Raw genomic sequence first — 16,900 nt, forward strand, 5'->3', positions numbered from 1 at the left:
TGCTGCCGGGGCTGGGGAAACAGGGCACAGGTGACAGGGACGGGGGCAGGCAGCAGGGCCCCTGCACAGAGCTCTCCCTCGTGCAGGGTAGAGACACCCGGGGCGGGTGTAGACCTGGAGACAGGGGGTGGTGGCTGGGCACGGGTGTGATGTGTGTTCTGCACAGATCTGCGTGGCTTTGGGGACAAGGGAACGAGGGGAGGGGGAGACGGGGCTGGATTCGGGGAGAGGGCTCACGGGGTCTGCATGGAGCACTGGGGGCTGGCACTGGGGTGGTCATCATGGAGATGGAGGGGGAGGACAGATCGGGGCTGTGTTTGGGCAGTTGGGGGGTCAGAGGAGAGGCAGGAAGAAAGACTCCCACCTTCTGTAAGATCGCTGTGTGTTGTCTGGGCGTCCTCAAGGAACCCTTAGAAAAATCTCTGCGTGGGGCCCTGGGGAGCCCGCTTTCTGAGGAGTGCGGCGTGGAGTAGGCCTGTCCATTTGGGCTCCCGCCAGGTTTCCACCGTCCCTGAAGGCCCTCGTGAGCAGGTGGTCTCACCTCCCAGCTGCTCCCACGACAGGGACCCCAAGAGCAGCTTCGGGAGGGGCTGGAGTGCAGGGGGAGGATTTCCAAGGGGACGCACGTCCTACCGGACGGTGCCAACGCTGCTACCAGTGGGAACCACGACAAATACTACGTGTCCTCCCACAGAGTCACAGGCAGCAGGAGAGAGAGGCTCGGGGACTGGAAGTGCTCCTGAAGGTGGCATGTGCCCTCACTGCTGGGCCACCCTGCCTCTCTAACTGTCCCTGCTGCAGGCTGGGGTGGGGTCGCAGGGCAGGGGGCCTCTCCGGACGAGGAGGCCTCTGAGCTGAATACTGAGAGATGAGGAGGAGTCCCCGATGGGGCTTTCACAGTTTAAAGAGCACAGGAATCCTTGGAGACCTCGTCACAGAACGATTCCGATTCCTCAGGTTGTGGAGCTGAAACTCAGCACGGCCTCCATGTGAGCTCTGTGTTGGGACCAGACATGGAGTAGCAAGGGTCCTTAGATGATGATCGGAGAGGAGTGGGGGAAGTTGGTTGATACAGGGGATTTTCTGGCGGAAGGCCCAGCACAGGCCAAACACAGGGCCGAAAACAGTCTAGTCTCAGGGAGCAAGGCAAGTTTGTGCAGTTAGCTTTCTGGAGTCCAGTGCCGATTGGCTCATAAGGGAATTCTACCAAACATTTAAAGAAGAATTAATACCTATTTTTCTGAAGTGGTTTCAAAAAATAGAAATGGAAGGAAAACTTCCAAACTCATTCTATAAGGCCAGCATTACCTTGATCCCCAAATCAGACAAAGACCCCAACGAGAACAATTTCGGACCAATATCCCTGATGAAAATGGATGCAAGACTGTTGAATCACAGATCTGAACCTCTGAAACAAATAATGCAATATATCTTAAGAAAGAAAAAAGAAGAAGAAGATAGCAGGAGGGGAAGAATGAAAGGGGGCAAAACGGAGGGGGAGACGAACCATGAGAGACGATGGACTCTGAAAACCAAACTGAGGGTTCTAGAGGGGAGGGGGGTGGGAGGATGGGTTAGCCTGGTGATGGGTATTGAGGAGGGCACGTACTGAATGGAGCACTGGGTGTTATGCACAAACAATGAATCATGGAACACTGTATCTAAAACTAATGATGAAATGTATGGGGATTAACATAACAATAAAAAATCAAAAAACATAAAAAAAATAAAAAAATAATTCCTAAAAAAAAAAATAAAGTGATCACTATGATTTTTTAAAAAATCAGTTGCATTTCTATACACTAACAATGAGACGGAAGAAAGAGAAATTAAGGAATTGATCCCATTTACAGTTGCACCAAAACCCATAAGACACCTAGGAATAAACCTAACCAAAGAGGAAAAGGATCTATACTCGAAAAACTAAAGAACACTTATGAAAGAAATTGAGGAAGACACAAAGAAATGGAAAAATATTACATGTTCACGGATTTGAAGAAGAAATATTAGTTAAAATGTCTTACGCTACCCAGAGCAATCTACACATTCAATGCAATCTCTATCAAAATGCCATTGACATTTTTCACAGAGCTGGAGCAAATAATCCCAAAATTTGTATGGACCAGAAAAGATCCAGAATAGCCAGAGGAATGTTGAAAAAGAAAACCAAAGCTGGTGGCATCACGATTCTGGACTTCAAGCTCTATTACAAAGCTGCAATCATCAAGACAGCATGGTACTGACACAAAAACAGACAGACATCAATGGAACAGTATAGAGAACCCAGAAATGGACCCTCAACTCTATTGTCAACTACTTTTCGACAAAGCAGGAAAGAAAATCCAAAAGAAAAAAAGTCTCTTCACCAAATGACGTTGGGATAATTGGACAGCCACATGTAGAAGAATGACACTGGACCATTTCCTTACACCATACACAAAGATAAACTCAAAATGGACGAGAGACCTAAATGTGAGACAGGATTCCATCAAAATCTTAGAGGAGAACACAGCAACAATCTCTTAGACCTCGGCTGCAGCGACTCTTGCTAGACACATCTCCAAAGGCAGGGAAACAAAAGCAAAAACGAACTATTGGGACTTCATCAAGATAAAAAGCTTTTGCACGGCAAAGGAAACAGTCAGCAAAACCAAAGGGCAACCTATGGGATGGAAGGAGATATTTGCAAATAACTTATCAGATAAAGGGCTAATGTCCAAAATCTATAAAGAACTTATCAAACTCAGCACCCAAAACACCAAATAATCCAGTGAAGAAATCAACAGGAGACATGAATAGACATTTCTCGAAGGAAGACATACAAATGGCCAACAGACACATGAAAAAATGCTCCACATCAGTCAGAATCAGGGAAATCCAAATCAAAACCTCAATGAGATACCACCTCACACCAGTCAGAATGGCTAAAATTAACAAGTCAGGAAATGGCAGATGTTGGCAAGGATGCAGAGAAAGGGGCACCCTCCTACACTGTTGGTGGGAATGCAAGCTGGTGCAGCCAATCTGGAAAGCAGTATGGAGGTTCCTTAAAAAGTTAAAAATAGAGCTACCCTCTGACTCAGCAATTGCATTACTAGGTATTTACCCCAAAGATACAAATATAGTGATCCGAAGGGACACATACACCCCAATCTTTATTGCAGCAATGCCCACAATAGCCAAACTGTGGAAAGAGCCCAAATGCCCCACGACAGATGAATGGATAAAGAAGATGTGGTATCTGTACAGCATGGAATCTCACTCAGCCATCAAAAAGGATGATAGCTGACCATTTACATCACCGGGGATGGAACTGGAGGGTATTATGCTAAGCGAAATAAGTCAGTGAGAGAAAGACAATTATCGTATGGTTTCACTCTTATGTGGAATATAAGAAACAGCACAGAGGACCATAGGGGAAGGGAGAGAAAACTGAATGGGAAGTCACAGAGAAGAAGAAAAACCATCACAGACTCTTAACTATAGGAAATAAACTGAGGGTTGCTGGAGGTGGATGGAGTGACGGGGTAAATGGGGGATGGGCATTAAGTAGGGCATGCGATGTTATGAGCACTGGGTGTTATATGAAACTGATGAATTATTGAGCTCTACATCTGAAACTAATGTTGTACTATAGGTTGGCTAATTAAATTTACATTAAAAAAGGAAAAAACAAAGTAAAATAATTTAAATAAATCAATTATCAATGAAAATATCAAGTATTCAGAAATCTGCCCGAAAATATGCAAAACCTCTATACGATAGACCAATGGAAAACACTAAAAAGTTCAGAAAGACAACACACCATACATGGCTATTAATTCACATCAGAAGACGCAGAAAAACGGAGGGTATGGAATTTAAAATACAGTCACCTTTCCATGTAAAAACAAATGCAACTGGTCCCTGCCACAAAAACCCCATCAAGGTTTCCAAATTATCCAGAGGTTACCTTCCCGATCTCTGGCCATTCTTGGTTTTGTTTGTTGGCTTGCTTGTTTGGTTGGTTGATCCTCTAGTTATAAAAACAGGTTCGGTTGTCGAGAGGACAGAAGATAAAGAACAAGCTAACTTAGTATCTGCCCTCTTGGCTGGTGTGCTTTGGAAAGTGAATGTGTGATGGACGAGAGCTGAAGTCACTGACAATGCCTCATCCATTCCGCCCTTAGCAAGCCCCATCATGATGGAGTTCAAGCCATCTCGGGATGTCCTCTTATCCTTGAATTGAAATAGTTCTGGAGGCTGCAAGTCGAGATCAAAGTGTGGTGTCGTCAGGGTTGGTTCCTCCTGAGGGCCGTGAGGGAGAATCTGTTCCACTGTCTCTCCCAACGTCTGGGGCTTTGGTGGCAATCTTTGGCATCTATTGGCTTGTAGAAGCATCACCCCTATCTCTGCCTGTATCCTCACATGGCGCTCTCCCTGTGTGTGCTTCAAATCATTCTGGTTTTCAAAAGATACCTAATGATCTAGAGAAGTTTTATTATATATAATATATGTATATAATATACATGACATATTACCTTAAATTTAAAAATAGGCATACAAAACAGTTGTATGATCCCCATTTTATAAAAATAACAATGCATGCAGTTTTAAAAGATTAAAATGCAACAAAAACAGTGCTCATACATGATTCTTTTACATTTATGTTTTCTAAATTTTTCACTGAGAGCAAATACTACTCTTACAGTATGACACGTAAACAAATGTAATCAATGAATAAAGTGTGGCTAGAGATCCTTTAAGCAAGAGGCTCTGGTACGTGTGAGAGATACAAAGAGATTTCCACTTCATAACAACAACCACACAAGGAGCACTTGTTATGCACCATGTGACGCTCTAAGAGCTCTCTTTGTGTAAGTCACAAAAGCCATATGAGGCCAATACTTTTTTAGGCCCATTTCACAGATGAGGAAAGAGCTGGATAGTCAGCAGATCCAGGCTGGTTCAAGGATCAAGGTAACATAATGTGTCTACTTGCTCACTTGTCTGTTTGAATTTGGTTTTTCAAACACAGGTTGCTGCCAGCACAACTACATTCATTTTGTTTGGTAATGGGGCAGAGGAAGAAACTAGTGGGTCAGTATCGTTATGTGTTAGTTTCCATGGGATCCAATAAGTACTTTGTTTGCATTTTTCACTTTTAACCTTAAAAAGCATTTTGTTTGCTACTGCCCTGCTACTGTTTCACCCTAAAAACCACAGCGGGCACAATCAAGCAGGAGTTTCAACTCCACTCCACTCTATGGCCTCCCCAGCCCTTCCGGTGAAAGGAATCAGCGGGGTGGGAGAACGAACTGGCTCTAGTCCCGGCACGGGTGGTCCCATCCCACCGTGGTCCAGCCGGGAGACCTTCTATATTTGCTCCATCTACAAAGTGAGCTATCTGGGTAGATCTCCACCAGCTCCTTTCGGAAAGCCACAGCTGGTGGGTGGTGGAGCTGAGCTCAACCTCTAGGTCTCCACTTTAAATCAGACTAATATTTAAGGTTGTTCTTCCTTCTGTGAAGGACAAGGTCACAGTATTTCTCCTCACGTTGTCTTATAACAAGCTCTGTTCACCAGTTAGGATTTCTAAATCAGCTGTCGTTTTGTTCACTCCTTGATGTGTCACATAAAGAGCCAACTGATGGCTTGGTGTCTGTGTGCATCTGCACCATTTGGAGGAATCATGGGTTTTGGAACACTCTGCAGATACCCAATGCGGCCACCTCTCCTCCCAGATTTCTTTATCATCTTTATTTTTATTTTATTTTATTTTATTTTATCTTATTTTATTTTATTTTATTTTATTTTATTTTATTATGTTATGTTAGTCACCATACTTCATTAGTTTTTGATGTAGTGTTCCACGATTCATTGTTTTCATATAACACCCCGTGCTCCATGCAGTACGTGTCCTCCTTCATAGCCATCACCAGGCTAACCCATCCCCCCACGCCCCTCCCCTCTAAAACCCTCAGCTTGTTTCGCAGAGTCCACGGTCTCTCATGGTTCAACTCCCCCTCCGATCTCCCCTGCTTTATTTTTCCATTCCTCCTCCTAATGTCCTCCATGCTATTCCTTATGTTCCACAAATAAGTGAAACCATGTGATAATTGACTTTCTCTGCTTGACTTATTCCACTCAGCATATTCTCCTCCAGCCCCATCCATGTTGATGCAAATGGTGGGTATTCATCCTTTCTGATGGCTGAGTAATATTCCATTGTATATATGGACCACATCTTCTTTAGCCATTCATCTGTTGAAAGGCATCTCAGCTCTCTCCACAGTTTGGCTATTGTGGACATTGCTGCTATGAACATTGGGGTGCATATGGCCCTTCTTTTCACTACATCTGTGTCTTTGGGGTTAATACCCAGTAGTGCAATTGCTGGGTCATAGGGTAGCTGTATTTTTAACTTTTTCAGGAACCTCCACACTGTTTTCCAAAGTGGCTGTACCAACTCGTATTCCCACCAACAGTGGAAGAGGGTTCCCCTCTCTCCACATCCTCTCCAACATTTGTTGTTTCTTGCCTTGTCAATTCTTGCCATTCTAACTGGTGTAAGGTGGTATCTCAATGTGGTATTGACTTGAATTTCCCTGATGGCTAATGATGTTGAACATTTTTTCATGTGTCTGTTAGCCATTCCTATGTCTTCTTTGGATATATTTCTATATATAGTGTAGATATAGAGATACATATGGTATTTCTGTATACCAGTGACAAAGAGTTTCAAAATGAAATTTAAATAAATTATCAATACCATTTACATCAACGTGGACGCAACTAGAGGGTATTATGCTGAATGAAATAAGTCAGTCAGAGAAAGACAATTATCATATGGTTTCAGTCATATGTGGAATATAAGAAACAGTGCAGAGGATCATAAAAGGGAGGGAAAACTGAAAGGAAAGAAATCAGAGAGGGAGACAAACCCAGAGACGCTTAACTATAGGAAACAAACTGAGGGATCCTGGAGGGGATGTGGGGTTGGGGGTTAGATAAATGGGTGATGGGCATTAAGGAGGGCACCTGATGTGATGAGCGCTGGGTGTTATATGCAACCAATGATAGCTGAACTCTACATCTGAAACTAATGATGTACTCTATGTTTGCTAATTGAGTTAAAATTAAAAAAAAAATTAAAAAGAACCTGGCTGGCCTCCCCTCCCTCCGGCCCAACTGCTCTGCCCTGCTTGCCGGGCACCGGCTGACCTCATAGGTGGAACTCTCCACAGGGTTCTGAGTGGTCAGTTGCGGCCACAGGACTCTGGCGCTCGGAGACAGAGCTGTGGAGCCCGACGCAGCCATGGAGGGCCCCCCCTCGGCCGCCGGATCCACTTGCCAGCTGGTGTTGGAGCACCTGTGGGGGGCGCTGCTGCTGATTTCTGGAAGCTGGGGACACAGCCCGAGTCTCCCCGTGTTGCCCTGGGCGGTGCTGCTATGGACTGTGCTGCTGGTTCTCCTCGTGAAGAGACGACTCACTCGAAGAAGCGCGAAGGCGCTGGGCCACAGGGCCTCTGCCCGCCACGAAGTGTGTGGAGCCCGCCGTGAGGAGAGGGGCCCAACCCCACAAGCCGAGGCCGCCCTCAGGCCGCCCGCGGTGGTGGCCAGTCCTCCCTCGTTACGAGCCCTGTGCTTGTCGGCAATGAGCACAGACCTGAGCAGGCTGGTGCTTAGGGACACTGTCAACTTTCTGAGGAAGGCACTGAAGAGCCAGCCTCCCGACCTGCCCCAGGTCCCTGGGGAAAAACCCATCCTCAGAACATCGGAGAAGGATGGAGAACAGCTTCGGAGTGAAAACGCTCCTTTTCCAGAAGGACCCGAACCGCTCAACCAAGAAGTTTCGACATGGAGGCAGAAAGGGCAGGAGAAGGAGGGGGAAGAAAGGCTGGAGCCGTCGAAGGCATGCATGGAGCCGGTCCCGAAAGATCAAGCCAGCCAGTCCCCGTCCAGGGCCGGACCCGGGCTGCAGGCCGTCCCCCCGCCTGACCTCCCTGCGGTCCGGCTGCAGGCCGTCCCCCCGCCTGACCTCCCTGCAGAGCACGCCGGTGCCGGGACCCGGGGAGTCCAGCCAAAGAGGGGAGCAGGAAGTGGCAATCAGCCCGCCCATCGGGCAGCAGTGGATCTGAAGGGCGTCCCTGAGGATGCTGGCTGCCCTGGGTCCCCTCCAAGTCCCGAAGGGGAACAGCAACACAGAGCCAGACGACTGTGGGCAGAAAGGCGAGAGACGGCGGAGCTGACACGACAAATCCACAGCCTGCACACCCAGGAAGCCTCTTTGCAGAAGGCAACTTCACAGCTGAGGCTGAACCTTCAGAACCCCCTGGATGAACAGGACCAATGCATCCTGCAACTTCACCGAAAAGTGTTTCAAGCGGAAGCTCAGTGCTTGGAAATGAAGAAGAAACTGGCCAGCGTGTACAGAGAAATGAACTTCACGTGCCAGATTCGCAACCTCTACAAGAAGATGGCCCAAGACCTGGGCAAGGAGCTGGAGAGAACCACCTCCTACTATCGCAAGCTGGTCCTCTTCCATCAGGGCAGAGCCACAAAGAGCTGGGTGGGAGCTGCGCCCAGAGAGAGGGAGTTCCAGGAGCTAAGGGAAGAGAATGATCGCTTGAGGCGGATGCTAGCCGGTGTGGAGTCCAGCTGCCGGCCTGTCCCGAGGGACCCTCTTGGTCCTGCTGCTCCACCCACAGCCCACGCAGGCTGGGAAGTGTCAGGGGGCCCCCGGGGTCATCGGGCCCCCAGGGGGGAGGGAAGGCCCACCGTGAGGGCCCCGGGACCTGGAGTCGCCTGCAAGGGTGACCGGGCTCAGGGCAGCTGGGCTCTGAGCCGCCACAGCCCGGCTCAGCATCTGCGCACAGCTCCGTGAAGAACGTCTGATGGCTCTCTCTCTAGTGAAATGGCTCCTATTTCGGAACTGACGCCACAGTGACTCTCCGCAGGATAGCGGTGTAACCCCATCGCGGACTGTGTAACTAGAGCTTCGTCCACATTGTCATGAAGACATAGCTTCCCCACCGGACGCTTTAGAACTCTCTGCTGTAGGTATGGTGTTCCGATTTAAATTAATGCCACTGGGACTGAAGACATCCTCTATCGTGGACATGGATAGAGACTTTCAAACAAGACCATTTCTGTGCTCTAGGACTAGGGTTTACAGTTCCGCCGAAATAACTCAGTATTTGGGTGAATAAAATGTGATTGCCTTAAAAAGAGAGAGAGAGAGAAAAACTTGAACAAAACATCCCACTCAAACTGTATAAAATAGTTAGTGTAGTCCTAAATTAAATTTTAGTCCTAACTCATATTTTAGTCCTAAATTCAAATTTTAGTCGTAAATCCAAATTTTAGTTCTAAATTCATATTTTAGTCCTGAATTCATATTTTAGTCCAAAATTCATTGCATTAGTCTAGTCTTAAATGTATAGATAGGAAAACTTAGGAATTTGCAACCATTTCTTCCTTGTTCTGCAATTTTTTTTTCTTCTTAATCTTTGTTGTTCTGTTTAAAATACTGTTTGTTGTTTAACATTGATGAATTTTATGCAGTCGAAATACGCAGTTTTCTCCCGATGACAAGCATACACTCCCATGCACGTGGACGCGTGCACACGCACACACCCCAGGATGCAGAATCTAGACTACTGTAGTTGTTTTGTGAGTACCCGAAAATGTAAAAATAGAATTGAGAATTTAAAAAATTGCTTGTAGATAAATAAATTACTGAAAAGAAAAAACGTGTGTGTGCAATGTGTAAAGAGAGGACAGGCTCCTTGATCTTCTGCACCGAGGACAGAGTGCCTGATGGACCAGGGAAGATCCCAGGCAGGAGCGCTTCTCCCACCCGGTGCGGAGGAGGAGGCCAGGGGACAGTCCCCAGCTGCAGCAGGGAGGAGGGCAGGACCAAGGAGGGGGCTCCCAGCCTCCATCCACAGGGGCAGGTGGTCCCACCCCGGGCCTGGAGGGAAGACAGGGAAGTGGCATCTGCTGAGCCCAGTGGGGGGGGGGGGGCTGTCCCACTGCAAAGTGCCCCCCTCTGCCACCCGGGCCTCCATGGACTGCTGGTGCAGGGCAGCCCCCAGAGGGCCTGGACAGCAGGCAGGCGAGTAAGCCTTGGGCACAGAGCAGGCAGAAAGGGGTTCGGGAGCAATTTGGAGAAGGACACGCACTCGTGACTCTATTTGATCCAAAGTGTGCCTGTGTGTGTTATTTGCCTTCATTCCCACCCACATATGGAGTGAGTATCTCTGTAGCTTCTAAGATGTCTTTGGTGCTGTTCTGGTTGGTGGGGTGCAGTGATGTCAAAAACAACCCAGTGAGGCCTGTGGACCCCCAGAGCTTCCGTCCTAGTGAGGGGCAAGGCCAGGGAATCAAGAACAAGAACAAGGGGACAAGGAGTAGCAATCTCTGCTCTGCAGAGATTTCGAATAGGGTGACGGCTACCGGGGTCAGAGGCCACTCCCAGAGGGGACGTTCAGGCTGAGATGAAGGTCACAGGAGGTAGTCTGGGAGGGCAGGGGGGCAGAATGTTCCAGGCCGGGAGCACAGGAGTATAAAGGCCGAGGCAGGGCTGTGCTGCCGGGGCTGGGGAAACAGGGCACAGGTGACAGGGACGGGGGCAGGCAGCAGGGCCCCTGCACAGAGCTCTCCCTCGTGCAGGGTAGAGACACCCGGGGCGGGTGTAGACCTGGAGACAGGGGGTGGTGGCTGGGCACGGGTGTGATGTGTGTTCTGCACAGATCTGCGTGGCTTTGGGGACAAGGGAACGAGGGGAGGGGGAGACGGGGCTGGATTCGGGGAGAGGGCTCACGGGGTCTGCATGGAGCACTGGGGGCTGGCACTGGGGTGGTCATCATGGAGATGGAGGGGGAGGACAGATCGGGGCTGTGTTTGGGCAGTTGGGGGGTCAGAGGAGAGGCAGGAAGAAAGACTCCCACCTTCTGTAAGATCGCTGTGTGTTGTCTGGGCGTCCTCAAGGAACCCTTAGAAAAATCTCTGCGTGGGGCCCTGGGGAGCCCGCTTTCTGAGGAGTGCGGCGTGGAGTAGGCCTGTCCATTTGGGCTCCCGCCAGGTTTCCACCGTCCCTGAAGGCCCTCGTGAGCAGGTGGTCTCACCTCCCAGCTGCTCCCACGACAGGGACCCCAAGAGCAGCTTCGGGAGGGGCTGGAGTGCAGGGGGAGGATTTCCAAGGGGACGCACGTCCTACCGGACGATGCCAACGCTGCTACCAGTGGGAACCACGACAAATACTACGTGTCCTCCCACAGAGTCACAGGCAGCAGGAGAGAGAGGCTCGGGGACTGGAAGTGCTCCTGAAGGTGGCATGTGCCCTCACTGCTGGGCCACCCCGCCTCTCTAACTGTCCCTGCTGCAGGCTGGGGTGGGGTGGCAGGGCAGGGGGCCTCTCCGGACGAGGAGGCCTCTGAGCTGAATACTGAGAGATGAGGAGGAGTCCCCGATGGGGCTTTCACAGTTTAAAGAGCACAGGAATCCTTGGAGACCTCGTCACAGAACGATTCCGATTCCTCAGGTTGTGGAGCTGAAACTCAGCACGGCCTCCATGTGAGCTCTGTGTTGGGACCAGACATGGAGTAGCAAGGGTCCTTAGATGATGATCGGAGAGGAGTGGGGGAAGTTGGTTGATACAGGGGATTTTCTGGCGGAAGGCCCAGCACAGGCCAAACACAGGGCCGAAAACAGTCTAGTCTCAGGGAGCAAGGCAAGTTTGTGCAGTTAGCTTTCTGGAGTCCAGTGCCGATTGGCTCATAAGGGAATTCTACCAAACATTTAAAGAAGAATTAATACCTATTTTTCTGAAGTGGTTTCAAAAAATAGAAATGGAAGGAAAACTTCCAAACTCATTCTATAAGGCCAGCATTACCTTGATCCCCAAATCAGACAAAGACCCCAACGAGAACAATTTCGGACCAATATCCCTGATGAAAATGGATGCAAGACTGTTGAATCACAGATCTGAACCTCTGAAACAAATAATGCAATATATCTTAAGAAAGAAAAAAGAAGAAGAAGATAGCAGGAGGGGAAGAATGAAAGGGGGCAAAACGGAGGGGGAGACGAACCATGAGAGACGATGGACTCTGAAAACCAAACTGAGGGTTCTAGAGGGGAGGGGGGTGGGAGGATGGGTTAGCCTGGTGATGGGTATTGAGGAGGGCACGTACTGAATGGAGCACTGGGTGTTATGCACAAACAATGAATCATGGAACACTGTATCTAAAACTAATGATGAAATGTATGGGGATTAACATAACAATAAAAAATCAAAAAACATAAAAAAAATAAAAAAATAATTCCTAAAAAAAAAAATAAAGTGATCACTATGATTTTTTAAAAAATCAGTTGCATTTCTATACACTAACAATGAGACGGAAGAAAGAGAAATTAAGGAATTGATCCCATTTACAGTTGCACCAAAACCCATAAGACACCTAGGAATAAACCTAACCAAAGAGGAAAAGGATCTATACTCGAAAAACTAAAGAACACTTATGAAAGAAATTGAGGAAGACACAAAGAAATGGAAAAATATTACATGTTCACGGATTTGAAGAAGAAATATTAGTTAAAATGTCTTACGCTACCCAGAGCAATCTACACATTCAATGCAATCTCTATCAAAATGCCATTGACATTTTTCACAGAGCTGGAGCAAATAATCCCAAAATTTGTATGGACCAGAAAAGATCCAGAATAGCCAGAGGAATGTTGAAAAAGAAAACCAAAGCTGGTGGCATCACGATTCTGGACTTCAAGCTCTATTACAAAGCTGCAATCATCAAGACAGCATGGTACTGACACAAAAACAGACAGACATCAATGGAACAGTATAGAGAACCCAGAAATGGACCCTCAACTCTATTGTCAACTACTTTTCGACAAAGCAGGAAAGAAAATCCAAAAGAAAAAAAGTCTCTTCACCAAATGACGTTGGGATAATTGGACAGCCACATGTAGAAGAATGACACTGGACCATTTCCTTACACCATACACAAAGATAAACTCAAAATGGACGAGAGACCTAAATGTGAGACAGGATTCCATCAAAATCTTAGAGGAGAACACAGCAACAATCTCTTAGACCTCGGCTGCAGCGACTCTTGCTAGACACATCTCCAAAGGCAGGGAAACAAAAGCAAAAACGAACTATTGGGACTTCATCAAGATAAAAAGCTTTTGCACGGCAAAGGAAACAGTCAGCAAAACCAAAGGGCAACCTATGGGATGGAAGGAGATATTTGCAAATAACTTATCAGATAAAGGGCTAATGTCCAAAATCTATAAAGAACTTATCAAACTCAGCACCCAAAACACCAAATAATCCAGTGAAGAAATCAACAGGAGACATGAATAGACATTTCTCGAAGGAAGACATACAAATGGCCAACAGACACATGAAAAAATGCTCCACATCAGTCAGAATCAGGGAAATCCAAATCAAAACCTCAATGAGATACCACCTCACACCAGTCAGAATGGCTAAAATTAACAAGTCAGGAAATGGCAGATGTTGGCAAGGATGCAGAGAAAGGGGAACCCTCCTACACTGTTGGTGGGAATGCAAGCTGGTGCAGCCAATCTGGAAAGCAGTATGGAGGTTCCTTAAAAAGTTAAAAATAGAGCTACCCTCTGACTCAGCAATTGCATTACTAGGTATTTACCCCAAAGATACAAATATAGTGATCCGAAGGGACACATACACCCCAATCTTTATTGCAGCAATGCCCACAATAGCCAAACTGTGGAAAGAGCCCAAATGCCCCACGACAGATGAATGGATAAAGAAGATGTGGTATCTGTACAGCATGGAATCTCACTCAGCCATCAAAAAGGATGATAGCTGACCATTTACATCACCGGGGATGGAACTGGAGGGTATTATGCTAAGCGAAATAAGTCAGTGAGAGAAAGACAATTATCGTATGGTTTCACTCTTATGTGGAATATAAGAAACAGCACAGAGGACCATAGGGGAAGGGAGAGAAAACTGAATGGGAAGTCACAGAGAAGAAGAAAAACCATCACAGACTCTTAACTATAGGAAATAAACTGAGGGTTGCTGGAGGTGGATGGAGTGACGGGGTAAATGGGGGATGGGCATTAAGTAGGGCATGCGATGTTATGAGCACTGGGTGTTATATGAAACTGATGAATTATTGAGCTCTACATCTGAAACTAATGTTGTACTATAGGTTGGCTAATTAAATTTACATTAAAAAAGGAAAAAACAAAGTAAAATAATTTAAATAAATCAATTATCAATGAAAATATCAAGTATTCAGAAATCTGCCCGAAAATATGCAAAACCTCTATACGATAGACCAATGGAAAACACTAAAAAGTTCAGAAAGACAACACACCATACATGGCTATTAATTCACATCAGAAGACGCAGAAAAACGGAGGGTATGGAATTTAAAATACAGTCACCTTTCCATGTAAAAACAAATGCAACTGGTCCCTGCCACAAAAACCCCATCAAGGTTTCCAAATTATCCAGAGGTTACCTTCCCGATCTCTGGCCATTCTTGGTTTTGTTTGTTGGCTTGCTTGTTTGGTTGGTTGATCCTCTAGTTATAAAAACAGGTTCGGTTGTCGAGAGGACAGAAGATAAAGAACAAGCTAACTTAGTATCTGCCCTCTTGGCTGGTGTGCTTTGGAAAGTGAATGTGTGATGGACGAGAGCTGAAGTCACTGACAATGCCTCATCCATTCCGCCCTTAGCAAGCCCCATCATGATGGAGTTCAAGCCATCTCGGGATGTCCTCTTATCCTTGAATTGAAATAGTTCTGGAGGCTGCAAGTCGAGATCAAAGTGTGGTGTCGTCAGGGTTGGTTCCTCCTGAGGGCCGTGAGGGAGAATCTGTTCCACTGTCTCTCCCAACGTCTGGGGCTTTGGTGGCAATCTTTGGCATCTATTGGCTTGTAGAAGCATCACCCCTATCTCTGCCTGTATCCTCACATGGCGCTCTCCCTGTGTGTGCTTCAAATCATTCTGGTTTTCAAAAGATACCTAATGATCTAGAGAAGTTTTATTATATATAATATATGTATATAATATACATGACATATTACCTTAAATTTAAAAATAGGCATACAAAACAGTTGTATGATCCCCATTTTATAAAAATAACAATGCATGCAGTTTTAAAAGATTAAAATGCAACAAAAACAGTGCTCATACATGATTCTTTTACATTTATGTTTTCTAAATTTTTCACTGAGAGCAAATACTACTCTTACAGTATGACACGTAAACAAATGTAATCAATGAATAAAGTGTGGCTAGAGATCCTTTAAGCAAGAGGCTCTGGTACGTGTGAGAGATACAAAGAGATTTCCACTTCATAACAACAACCACACAAGGAGCACTTGTTATGCACCATGTGACGCTCTAAGAGCTCTCTTTGTGTAAGTCACAAAAGCCATATGAGGCCAATACTTTTTTAGGCCCATTTCACAGATGAGGAAAGAGCTGGATAGTCAGCAGATCCAGGCTGGTTCAAGGATCAAGGTAACATAATGTGTCTACTTGCTCACTTGTCTGTTTGAATTTGGTTTTTCAAACACAGGTTGCTGCCAGCACAACTACATTCATTTTGTTTGGTAATGGGGCAGAGGAAGAAACTAGTGGGTCAGTATCGTTATGTGTTAGTTTCCATGGGATCCAATAAGTACTTTGTTTGCATTTTTCACTTTTAACCTTAAAAAGCATTTTGTTTGCTACTGCCCTGCTACCGTTTCACCCTAAAAACCACAGCGGGCACAATCAAGCAGGAGTTTCAACTCCACTCCACTCTATGGCCTCCCCAGCCCTTCCGGTGAAAGGAATCAGCGGGGTGGGAGAACGAACTGGCTCTAGTCCCGGCACGGGTGGTCCCATCCCACCGTGGTCCAGCCGGGAGACCTTCTATATTTGCTCCATCTACAAAGTGAGCTATCTGGGTAGATCTCCACCAGCTCCTTTCGGAAAGCCACAGCTGGTGGGTGGTGGAGCTGAGCTCAACCTCTAGGTCTCCACTTTAAATCAGACTAATATTTAAGGTTGTTCTTCCTTCTGTGAAGGACAAGGTCACAGTATTTCTCCTCACGTTGTCTTATAACAAGCTCTGTTCACCAGTTAGGATTTCTAAATCAGCTGTCGTTTTGTTCACTCCTTGATGTGTCACATAAAGAGCCAACTGATGGCTTGGTGTCTGTGTGCATCTGCACCATTTGGAGGAATCATGGGTTTTGGAACACTCTGCAGATACCCAATGCGGCCACCTCTCCTCCCAGATTTCTTTATCATCTTTATTTTTATTTTATTTTATTTTATTTTATCTTATTTTATTTTATTTTATTTTATTATGTTATGTTAGTCACCATACTTCATTAGTTTTTGATGTAGTGTTCCACGATTCATTGTTTTCATATAACACCCCGTGCTCCATGCAGTACGTGTCCTCCTTCATAGCCATCACCAGGCTAACCCATCCCCCCACGCCCCTCCCCTCTAAAACCCTCAGCTTGTTTCGCAGAGTCCACGGTCTCTCATGGTTCAACTCCCCCTCCGATCTCCCCCGCTTTATTTTTCCATTCCTCCTCCTAATGTCCTCCATGCTATTCCTTATGTTCCACAAATAAGTGAAACCATGTGATAATTGACTTTCTCTGCTTGACTTATTCCACTCAGCATATTCTCCTCCAGCCCCATCCATGTTGATGCAAATGGTGGGTATTCATCCTTTCTGATGGCTGAGTAATATTCCATTGTATATATGGACCACATCTTCTTTAGCCATTCATCTGTTGAAAGGCATCTCAGCTCTCTCCACAGTTTGGCTATTGTGGACATTGCTGCTATGAACATTGGGGTGCATATGGCCCTTCTTTTCACTACATC

The 16,900-nt window shown here is 46.4% G+C and overlaps 2 long non-coding RNA genes across 2 annotated transcripts; both read right to left on the minus strand.

Moving 5' to 3' along the window:
• Nucleotides 1–825: 825 nt before the first annotated feature.
• Nucleotides 826–4,466, minus strand: LOC144379709 (uncharacterized). The gene is made up of 3 exons (XR_013443051.1): nucleotides 3,876–4,466; nucleotides 1,309–1,408; nucleotides 826–1,203 (listed from the first exon to the last, which is right to left on the minus strand). It is a non-coding gene; the product is annotated as an uncharacterized LOC144379709 (long non-coding RNA).
• Nucleotides 4,467–11,295: 6,829 nt separating this feature from the next.
• LOC144379273 (uncharacterized) lies at nucleotides 11,296–15,036 on the minus strand. Its single transcript, XR_013441993.1, has 3 exons — nucleotides 14,446–15,036; nucleotides 11,879–11,978; nucleotides 11,296–11,773 (listed from the first exon to the last, which is right to left on the minus strand). It is a non-coding gene; the product is annotated as an uncharacterized LOC144379273 (long non-coding RNA).
• Nucleotides 15,037–16,900: the final 1,864 nt, after the last annotated feature.

The sequence above is a fragment of the Halichoerus grypus genome, chromosome 1 (assembly GCF_964656455.1).
Source record: "Halichoerus grypus chromosome 1, mHalGry1.hap1.1, whole genome shotgun sequence".
NCBI lineage: Eukaryota > Metazoa > Chordata > Mammalia > Carnivora > Phocidae > Halichoerus > Halichoerus grypus.